The sequence below is a fragment of the Bison bison genome, unplaced genomic scaffold, assembly GCF_000754665.1.
Source record: "Bison bison bison isolate TAMUID 2011002044 unplaced genomic scaffold, Bison_UMD1.0 scf7180017864034, whole genome shotgun sequence".
In the NCBI taxonomy this organism is placed as follows: Eukaryota; Metazoa; Chordata; class Mammalia; order Artiodactyla; family Bovidae; genus Bison; species Bison bison.
In genome coordinates, this window is record NW_011494606.1 from 4,729,351 (window position 1) to 4,740,796 (window position 11,446).

Consider the following 11,446-nt stretch of genomic DNA (forward strand, 5'->3'; position numbering starts at 1 on the left):
TTCGGTTATCTTCTAGTTACTAAAACAGATTAGAAGTTTTAAGTGATATGTGTATATGTGTGTGTGTATGTTGGGTTGGCCAAAAAGTTCATTCAGGGTTTTCCATAAGCTGTTATGCAAAAATGCAAATGAACTTTTTGATTAACCCCATACATTTTTTGGTATAAATAAATCACCAACCAATGGGACCAAAGACATGTTTAAAAGTATAATCTTACTTATGAGAAATTATGAAATTATCACTTGCTAACTTTTGAAGGCAAAAGAAAAAAATCTGAATATCTGTAATTGAATCTTAATATTGTTCTCTTCCTTTTTCAGAGAATAATGTGTTTACTTATTGATTCTTCAAATGATTCTTTTATAGTTTCAAGACTATAAAAAGTTATAGTCTTGAAAACTTAAACTGTTTGGAGCTTTGCTGAGCTTTTAAATGTTATAATCTATAAAATATTTAATGTTTTTCTCATTTAGTATACATGAAATACATTTGTTTGGCCAGTCAATTGACCAAGTGTGTTATATGTATTATATGAACAAGACAGATAAAGGAGGTAAAAAACTTGTGAAAGCAACTTTATTGGAATACACACCTCTCCTACATCTTATTTGAAACTTTTCTCAAGAATTGGGCTCAGTCACACGAACGTTTCAGGGGTAAACATGCAAGCTCGAATATCACAATAATAATAATAACTATAATAGTTAACATCACTGAACTCTCAGTAGGCTCTAGGCCTTTGGCATAGCTCTTTACACAAATCCTCTCATTGAACACTCACAAAAACCTATGAAATAGGCACCATTATTAATTCTATTTTATGTATAAATAACTGAGACTCAGGTAATTTAAATAACTTGCCCACGATCACACAACACTCAGTCGCAGAACAGGGACTCCACCCAGGCTGCTCTGAGTCCAATACCTAAGCCCATTTCTTCTCCACTGTGCTACCCATCTCAAGCTACAGAGAGGTAGAGGAGAAGGGTGAGGTGGAGAAGGAAGTCAGGAACAAGAGAAGCAACTTCCTTTACGGTCAATAAGCCATTTGGATATGTTTGAATCAGAAAAGGTCTATAGCAAGATTACTTAACTATAAGTAATACTGTTCTAGTAGAGCCTTGGTGAAAAATAACTCATTAGACCACAAAGTGATTTTTTGTTTGATCTTCTCATCAGACTTTCTAATCTATATAGAAAGAAACAATAGTAAGTGTTCCCTCTCCTGATCCTACCCCATGCTATTCTTGGCCATGGTCTGTGCTTAAGGAGGCTTCTGCAACACTGTTCTCTTCTCTTTTGATGAGTTTGGTCACCAAATGGATTTTTTTAAACTATAGAGTGTGAGACGACTCATAATTCTGGGGAAAAAAATCTGTTGAAATCTGGAACTGGAAGATTAAAATTATTTTGATTAAAGGTACAATCTGTTCTCTTGAGTTGGGTCTTTCCAGCCAATCTTCCTGGAGATGCTACAGTATACAGCAGTGTTGAAGTGATACTAAAACAGACATACTTGGGACCCCTGGAAGCCCCATGCAACCATAGGGTATTCAATTAGGGTGAAAATGAAATTGTCTTAGCTCCCTAATTATCAAGTAGTGTCTAGGGATAATGTGGGTGTTTAAATGACAAGTACTCTGGTCTACAAACCATATGGCTATAAGCATAGCCTAGGAAGGTTTTTAAAAATGTGTCTTTCAAAGTTACATCCCTTCTTTCTCTAACGTGTTGAGAAGACAGATTCCATTATGGTCATATGTTGCAGAAGGAGAAATAGTTCTTGGCCTGTTAATGTCCAATAAGATTCTCTTGCCAGTGTAAGGAAAGATATTCTGGCACAGTCCTTTTCATTGTATGTTTGGATATATTGAATATTTGGAAGTTTCAGCTACTAACAGAATTATTATCTGCTTCTTCCAAATCCTATTATTTGTTGCTTCTGAGAATCCTATAAATGGGTGTCTGTTGATGGATTCCCTACAGTAATGAAAAGGATCAATAGTATTGTAAAGACTATAGCACTGGAAAGAATTATGTGCTATCTTTAAGTGAAAATTGAACAGTGCTTTAAAATAGCATTGCCATTTTTGATTATTTAAGCAAAGCTGTCAATATTTCATATGGAACACATGCCAGAAAGAGAAGTTGCCTGGTTACTTTATGGATCAAAACAGGAAATGCTCACTGTGCTCAAGCTGGACTTAAAAAATAAAATAAATTACTTAATCATAAAGCAAATGACTTTATGCTATTGCCAAACATTTATCATTTTCTATTTGAGTCTATCTATTCAAAAGATGTAATATATTTTTAAATTGCCATACATTTTATACTGGTATAGGGCAGAAATAGAAAAATGTCTACTGCTAAAATCCAACTGATAGCTAGGAATATTTATTAACCTAAATTAAAATAATCACAGCTTTCTTTCACCAGCTTTAAGTTTATGATGCACATCGGTAAAAAGTCAGTGTTACTGATTCATTACCATCTGCAAATTCAAAATGCTGACATGTTCAGATAGATTAGGTAGAATAGGCATTATCTGGAAAAATCTCAATGGAGTGCTTCAATTCTTGTTGACCTCAGACAAGTGGTTTCCAAATAAGTAGTGCAGACCTCAGTTATGACTCAGTTTATTGTGATACAATTTGCACACACCATAGGTGAAATGACACCCTTTAAATCCAATTTATCTTTGAGGAGAGGTTTTTATCCTACTTCTGAATATCAGCATTAGAGTGAAGCTTTACTGCATTAAAGATTCCTGTATCTTTAACCACAATTAACATATAAAGTTCTAAAATATTTCATAGCAAAGACTGCCTGAATTCTCATCAATGGGGACAAAAGCATGACTCACTCAATATAAATACTGCACATACATTCTAAGGTTTTGAGGACTGTTAATGTAATATACACGTATGAAATTGTATCACTTAAAAATGCATTTCACTTGTATTATGTCTATCAGCCTAGCATTCTACAGGGAAGCAGAGTTAAGTAATCCACTCTGTTACCTTCAAATTTCAGTGGAGGTTAATGATAATGGAAGGGACACATCAGGTCAGGGGAAGCTTCTCTCTTCTAATCCTATTAAGATAGCCTGTGCCTTTTCTAGACTGCCCTCTTTAAAAGAAACTTCCTTCCTGAGCCCATGTATTGCCCATGAACACTCTATCTAGCAAGACTGAAACAATCTGGGGGCAATTTAATAATTGCCAGTTAGTCTCTGAAAAGTATGATTTGTTGAAAGACTTGGTTTGCGGGCTCAGCAGCTATGAGGTGCAGAGCATCAGGATCAGGCAGCTGAGAGAAGTAGCATGACCCCTAAATATTGTCACTCACAAACATCCGCATTTTGTACAGTTTTTTAGTTTCCCCAGAAGTAGGTGCCCCAAATCACTTGTGATTGGCTCAGAGGAATGGTTAAGAGATGGAATGAAACAGAGATTAAGAAATGTTAACAACTATTTGTCTTTCAGTTTCTTTATTGTAAAAAAAGATAGCAGTTAAATGTGAGAACACCTGCCAGAGCAAACTTAGAGTGGTTAATTTCTAGTTCTCTAGTGGGTAATTTTGTAGTGACTAATATTATGGTGACTGCAGCCATGAAATTAAAAGATGCTTACTCCTTGGAAGAAAAGTTATGACCAACCTAGATAGCATATTGAAAAGCAGAGACATTACTTTGACAACAAAGGTCTGTCTAGTCAAGGCTATGGTTTTTCCAGTGGTCATGTATGGATGTGAGAGTTGGACTGTGAAGAAAGCTGAATGCCGAAGAATTGATGCTTTTGAACTGTGGTGTTGGAGAAGACTCTTGACAGTCCCTTGGACTGCAAGGAGATCCAACCAGTCCATTCTGAAGATCAGCCCTGGGATTTCTTTGGAAGGAATGATGCTAAAGCTGAAACTCCAGTACTTTGGCCACCTCATATGAAGAGCTGACTCATTGGAAAAGACTCTGATGCTGGGAGGGATTGGGGGCAGGAGGAGAAGGGGACGACAGAGGATGAGATAGCTGGATGGCATCGCTGACTCGATGGACGTGAGTCTGAGTGAACTCCGGGAGTTGGTGATGGACAGGGAGGCCTGGCGTGCTGCGATTCATGGGGTCGCAAAGAGTCGGATATGACTGAGCGACTGAACTGAACTGAACTGAATATTATGGTTCTTCAAATATTAGGGCCCTAACTATCTTTTGGAAGAATGTACAGCCACAGACTCAGACCAAGGCAAATTCAGAAACAGAGAGTTTTCCTCCTGGAGTCATTTCACGTTCCCTTTCTGGGGTTTTCCCCCTTTCTTTATGGCCACTTACTGAACAGCTAGGATTTTGGGGTTTGTTTTTTTTTGTAGAGCCATGGATGTCCTTAGTCTGCCACATGCCCTTGGCAATATGACTCCCTAGAGCTCTCCTAACCTGCTCCTTTTAGCCCGAACTGACTTTCACATTTCTTAGGGTCCTACTAAAATGACTAGCTAATTAATATGATGATGAACTAATCCATATTAAGGCAATAAATATTGATAGCAGATTAATACATGAGTAGAGCCTTCAGTTCCTTAATCCAAATGAATAAATACTTTGAGAATGACAATTTCTGTAAGGCCCATAGGAAGATACTTTAAACACTGAAGGACTAAAGTGTGTTATGCTCAGTCACGTCCAACACTTTTGCAACCTCATGAACTGTTAACCCGCCAGGCTCCTCTGTCCATGGGATTTTCCAGGCAAGAATACTAAACTGGGTCGCTATTTCCATTTCCTACTCCAGGGAATCTTCCCGACACAGGGATTGAACCCACACCTCTTGTGTCTCCGACACTGACAAGTGGATTCTTTACCACTGAACCACCAAGAAAGCCCGAAGGCTAAAGCAGATCCCATCAAATCAACTCAAGTATTCCATAATATTCTTCATTGGATAGGGCTGACTCCAGAAGACCTAAAAAGTTCCTACAAGGTCAAGAGAATGTGAAATATTTAAACAGAGCCTCACTTGTCCAGCCTGCTTACCTGCTGGTGACTATAGATGTTATATATTCCAGGAGGGACTGGCACATTTGCGTTCTCAAAGACCCGTTTGCTTCCAGACTTGGTGCTATAGAAATGAGCTAGTTCGGGCTCTGAGCCTAGGATAGGTATGTTTAACATGTCTGCCACGGCCAAATCATCTCTGTGGAGGAGCCCGCTGACAATGTAGGCTTCTTTCCCTTGGATGAGATTTTTTATTCTTTTGATTGCCTTGGGACTGTACATCAGGTGAGTAGCCAGGCACATATGCTGCTTCTGGGGGGAGATCGTAATATTCTTGTTAAAAGGTATTCTTTTTCTAGTCCATACACCTAATCTATAATGTTGCACACAATAAATGCATTATTAATAGCAGGCTGGGTTATGACCTATCCTGTTGTTTAGCAGTTTAAAATGATAAAAGCTGTTGGGGTGAGGCTCCATAATCGCTCACATCTTTAGTGTGTTGGAAATAGGCTCATTGGGAATAGAACTAATTACTACACATCTGTATTTATTTGATCCACGTGGAATTATCCTTCTGTCAGAAGGAAAAGAAGCTGGCGGCCTTTGGATAATAGTGATTCATCTCTGCAACACTTCTGGCATGGTTTAACACTAAAGCGTCTGGAAAATCAATACAAAAAAATGAAGAAAAGAGCCTCCTAATATTCTTCAGTATTCAGGGCTCCTAATCTGGCAACCCTTTAAATGATTCAGTAGGAAAAAGGCACTTGACTTGATACCCTCTTCCCAAAGTTCTACCACAAATTCCATTTCAAGAGTACATATTTTTATGATGATTATCATGGTTCTTGGCCAGCACTCCAGAGAGGACTCATGAATGGAAAATATTTGAGAATTTCAGCAACACTCAAATTCCTCTTCCAATGGAAAACTTTTTATTTTTGACTACTTACACCCAGCTCAGCAATACATGTGACTGTCTCCTTCAATTAAATAAATAATTCTGGCATGTCTAACAGGGGCAGAGGATGGAGCCAGATGGTCAGCACAAACCAAAACTAATACAAGAATGTCTCTGTGCTCAAGGAGTGGGAACACAGATGAGTACAATTAATGCATAATTAATACAAGGCAGAGAAGGGCCATAAAGAACTACAGAGGGCCTTGGAAGCATGGAGGAGGGAGGCAGAAGCCACGTGCTAGTGGGAAGAGGTGAAAAGGCAAATCACTTATCTCAGTTGGGTCTCAGTTTTCTCATCTGTAAAATGAGTATAATAATAGTACCCATCTCATAGGGATGCTGTGAGTATTAAATGAGATAATGCATGTAAAGCGCTTATAATAGTGCTTGGATATAATAAGCACTTAATGAACATCTGCTAATATTATTGTTATAAAAGAGGTTGGGGTTAAGGTAAATTCTGAAGGATGGGTAGGATTTTATCAGGTGAGGATGAGCATAGCCTAGGGATGGAATATGAGAGCCCAAGATTGTGCTTATTTCTCTAGAGCAGAGAGCAACATGGCACATGAGAAAGTCCTGGGGCTTAGGAGCCAAATGGTTCTTTGAATCCAGTTCTGTCCCTAACAAATAACCTGAACTTGGGCAAATGACTTAGATTCCTTGAGACTAAGTTTCTCCATCTGCCGAGTGGGAATAAAAATAACCATTTGATGGGTTCCTCGAAGGATAAAATAAGATTATGAATGTTTAACACCTTTTATAATGCATGGCATTGAGTTGACATTCAACCGATGGTATTAAAAATTACTATGGAGAAAACTTAAAAAAAAATAAAGTCACTAAAATGTCATGCAAATAATATAATGCAAGACATGAGAGTCTTAATGGAGTTTAAAGGATTTTGTAGAGTGGATCCATCTCCCCCCAGAGTCTAGTCAAAATTCTGTTCAACAAGGCCTTAAATTGTGGAGAAATTCCGAGCCACTATTTTGGGGAATATCAGGCGCACGAGTTTGCAAACTGTTAGAGGATATGAATGCCGAGTATAAGAGAAAGTGACTGAGGAGACCCCCTGGATTTCAGTCCTATCTGAATTTGTAACTTGCCAGTTGATTTAGAAAACCTGATCTTTCTGAGCCTTGGTTCCCCACATTCAAATGAGGGGTTGAACCAGAAGTCTCTAGGGTCCTTTCAGCTGTGATATAACGTTAAAACAAAGCTTTTCTGGATATACTATTTAATGGGTACAGAGCTGCTTCTTGGGATTTTGAAAAAGTTTTGAAACTGGATAACACGACGATTGTACAACGATGTGAATGCACTTAATGCCATGGAACTGTACACTTCAAATGATTTAAATGGTAAATTTTATGCTATGTATATTCTGCCTCCCCCTTCAAAACAAGATCCCCCCAAAAAATTCCTCTGAGAGAGGATTTTATGATTTACCCTATTGAACCCTCCCTTCAGAGCAAGTGATCTAAGTTCCTTTTGTCTATGGAATATGCCTTTTCTACATAATTTAAATCCATTTTCAAAACCTGCCTTTAAGAATGCAGCTCTAGGAAATCCAGTGTTCCACTGGACAATGAATGGTAACAGCACCTCGTGAGTTTGTGTTTCCCATCTGATTGCTCACTGTTCATCCCCTTGTTTGTTATTTCACTCCTTTCCTTTCCTTACAAATTATTCCAATGAGGAAATGTGAAAAAGTGATATGTCTGGGAGAACTGATGACTTGAGTCACAAAGTATATGGTGGACTTTTCAGGGACCTGGAAGAATATCTCAAAGGGGACAGTCTTCTCATGTCAAGTTCCCAAGGTCTCAGCACATGTACTCTTCCATTTGATCCATATGACACAATTAACAGTCCCTCTTTTGGAGATGGGGAAACTGAGGCTCAGGTGATTTGCCTATAGTCACACAGCTGGTACACAGCAGAGGCAGGATTATTATTCATTATTATTTTATTTATTTATTATTATTATTCATTATTAGCACAGTTCTCATGGCATGGCTGCCATGATTTCTCCCATTTTACAGACTGAGTAGTGAGGTCTGAGGTTTTTTGAAGTGTGATGAGGGGATGGCAGATGCAGCAACAGAACCTAACATGAACGTTCTGAACACATTTCCGGCCAGGATGAATGTCTGTCTCCTCTAGGGTTGCTTGTTTCTATTGGCAAGTACTCTACCCAACTCTATTATGTCATCTGCAGGCATGCCTTATTCTTCAGGCAAGATGGTCCCATGGTATTGTGTTCAATGTGTGTTTGATAAAGATTTGAATGTAAGTTATGGCAGAGCATTTCTGACTGCAGGTCTGGTGTGATCACGTAGAGAAAATCAGTATCATCAGATCAGTATCATCCAGTATCACCTGTGGATTTATACAGATGACAAAAATCTAAAATGTTCCTAATTCCATAATATGATGTTGCTGTTTAGTTGCTCTGTTGTGTCTGACTCTTTTGTGACCCCATGGACTGTAGCCCCCCAGGCTCCTTAGGCAATAGGATTTCCCAGGCAAGAATACTAGAGTGGGTTGCTGTTTTCTTCTCCAGGGGATCTTCCTGACCTAGGGATCAAACCCACGAATCCTGCTTGGCAGGCAGAGTCTTTACTACTGAGCCGCTTGGGGAGCAACCCACTCTAGTATTCTTGCCTGGAAAATTCCATGGACAGAGGAGCCTTAGGGGCTACAGTCTATCAGGTTGCAAAGAGTTGAACTTGACTGAACAACTGAGCATGCACACATGCACCTGTGAAGCAATTCCAAAACATAGTTACAATTAACTTATCAGCACTATTTTTTTTTTTGGCCTGAGACAAAAGGTTGTTGCTTAGGAAGTCTTCATAAACATCACAATATTCAAAGGTAGACATGATGACTTTGTAACAGTATTTTTCACCTTTACAGATTCAAAAATTGTATAGTAACTTGGAGAGATGTACAAACAGATTTTTGGCACACTTAAAAAAAATCTCGAAGCCATCCATTGGAATGAAAATAAGCACTGATACAATCTCTCAAATGCATTAAAAAGAAATAAAGCCATGACTAAACATGAGTAGGAAATGATCTGAAAGTGATGAGAGTTTTAATTTTTATATTTTAAAAAGGTGACTGCCTATGAGTGATTAATTACTCAAATACTTTAAACTTAAACTGTAAGAAGTATAAAGTACTTAAAAATATTTCCTACTTGTTTTTTATTCACAGAGATGCAGACCTACACAATGAATGTAACCCCATGAATTTGTTAGTGCCAACTGCCTATCTCCTCTTGGAAGGTGAAGAGTGGACTGTGAAGATACATTTCTCAGGTAATAGGACCGCAGAGCTGGAAAGGACTTTGACATGATCTAACCCATCATTTCATCTTACAGAGGAATAACAAAGGACCAGAGAGGTAAAGGTCATCCAGAAGCAAGGAGGTCTTTCCAGTTCATGATGGTGTTCCAGTGTCAGACAGATTTGGGTTCATACTCTGGCCCCACTAGTAACTTAGGACTAGAAAGTGAGTATTGGTTTCCTCGGCCACAGAAGGAAATTGATCGTTTCTGTCTTGCTGCTGTGTCCTAAGCATCAAGTGAGAAAATGTTTGCTAAGCATTTGATAAATGTTAGCTGTTTACTCGCTTTCCTTTCCCCAAATCTAGTGCCCCTTGCCATCCCATGCTTCTTCAGTGTATACTGGCATTCCAGATATACGGAAATTGCTTATTAGCAGCTACCAGACATTAGCTCCAGTTTCTGGATGGAGAAAACGAGGAAATTAACCACACGCTAATGGTAGTTCTTTTCCTTCTTGCTTCCCAACATCCACAGTAACTCTGACATTGAGGACAGGGAATAACTAGGAAGCACCAAAGCAATCCTTGCATTGATGGAGATATTGGGAAGTTTCTAAGATTATACAGAAGTGGCAAAGATCTGTCCCCTTTTTCTCTTGCTTGTCCTGCTCCTGCCCTTTCTACTTCTTCCACAGCCAAGTGATGCCAATGAAATAGAGCTAGGCAGAGACCTCTTACGGGAAAATTGAGGTATCCTATTATGAAAAAGCAAAATCCTCATTTTGGTGGTTGTTGTTGTTCAGTCTTGCTAAGTCATGTCTGACTGTGACTTCCATGAACTGCAGAACATTAGGCTTCCTGGTCATTCACTGTCTCCAAGAATTTACTCAAATTCATGTACATTGAGTCAGTGATGTCATCCAGCCATCTCATCTTCTGCCACCCTCTTCTCCTTTTGCCTTCAATCCTCCCCAGCACCAGGATCTTTGCCGATAAGTCAGTTCTTCGCACGAGGTGGCCATTTGGTAGAAGAGTGAAATTCACTGAGTACACCAGCAGAGTAGAAATGCTATAGCATCCCTTGATCCCACTGTCCCCTCCCCATGATTTTGGTCAAATCACGCATCTGAAGTGTCAGTGGGTAGTAACTCAACACATTGATAATATTTCCTACATGAACCATGCAATTGGTTTCTCTGATGATCAACAGTTGATTTGGGTGCATCGCACTTGTGAATAAAGAAAGTCATCTTTGTCGGCAAATTCAGACACTCCTCAAAAGTGTATAGCCTATTAGGTATTAAAATGTTGATCGTTTACCATGGAAAGCTTAAATTCTTGCTAAAACATGGAGAAATTAATTTCATGCCATCTGTTGCACTGCCTTATTCTAAAAATGCTTCCATCATGTTTCCATGAATTTCCCAAAAGTTCTTGTCTAGGGATAAGATTCCACTCAGAATGCATTCCACTCATTAAAATCAGTTTCTAAAAAAGTTAAAAAAAAAATCTGAACCTTGTTCATGATGAATCATGTGATACGGTTCAGTTCAGTTCAGTCGCTCAGTTGTGTCCGACTCTTTGTGACCCCATGAATTGCAGCACGCCAGGCCTCCCTGTCCATCACCAACTCCCGGAATTCACTCAGACTCACGTCCATCGAGTCAGTGATGCCATCCAGCCATCTCATCCTCTGTTGTCCCCTTCTCCTCCTGCCCCCAATCCCTCCCAGCATCAGAGTCTTTTCCAATGAGTCAACTCTTCGCATGAGGTGGCCAAAGTATGGGAGTTTCAGCTTTAGCATCATTCCTTCCTAAGAACACCCAGGGTTGATCTTCAGAATGGACTGGTTGGATCTCTTTGCAGTCCAAGGGACTCTCAAGAGTCTTCTCCAACACCACAGGTCAAAAGCATCAATTCTTCAGCGCTCAGCTTTCTTCACAGTCCAACTCTCACATCCATACATGACCACTGGAAAAACCATAGCCTTGACTAGATGGACCTTTGTTGGCAAAGTAATGTCTCTGCTTTTGAATATGCTATCTAGGTTGGTCATAACTTTCCTTCCAAGGAGTAAGCGTCTTGTAATTTGATGGCCGCAGTCACCATCTGCAGTGATTTTGGAGCCCCCAAAAATAAAGTCTGACACTGTTTCCACTGTTTCCCCATCTATTTCTCATGAAGTGATGGGAC

The 11,446-nt window shown here is 39.3% G+C and overlaps 1 protein-coding gene across 1 annotated transcript in view; it reads right to left on the reverse strand.

Moving 5' to 3' along the window:
* The window catches only part of IQCH (IQ motif containing H), a 230,139-nt gene that overhangs the window by 85,674 nt on the left and 133,019 nt on the right, over positions 1–11,446 (reverse strand). The gene's annotated exons all lie outside the window — the stretch shown is intronic.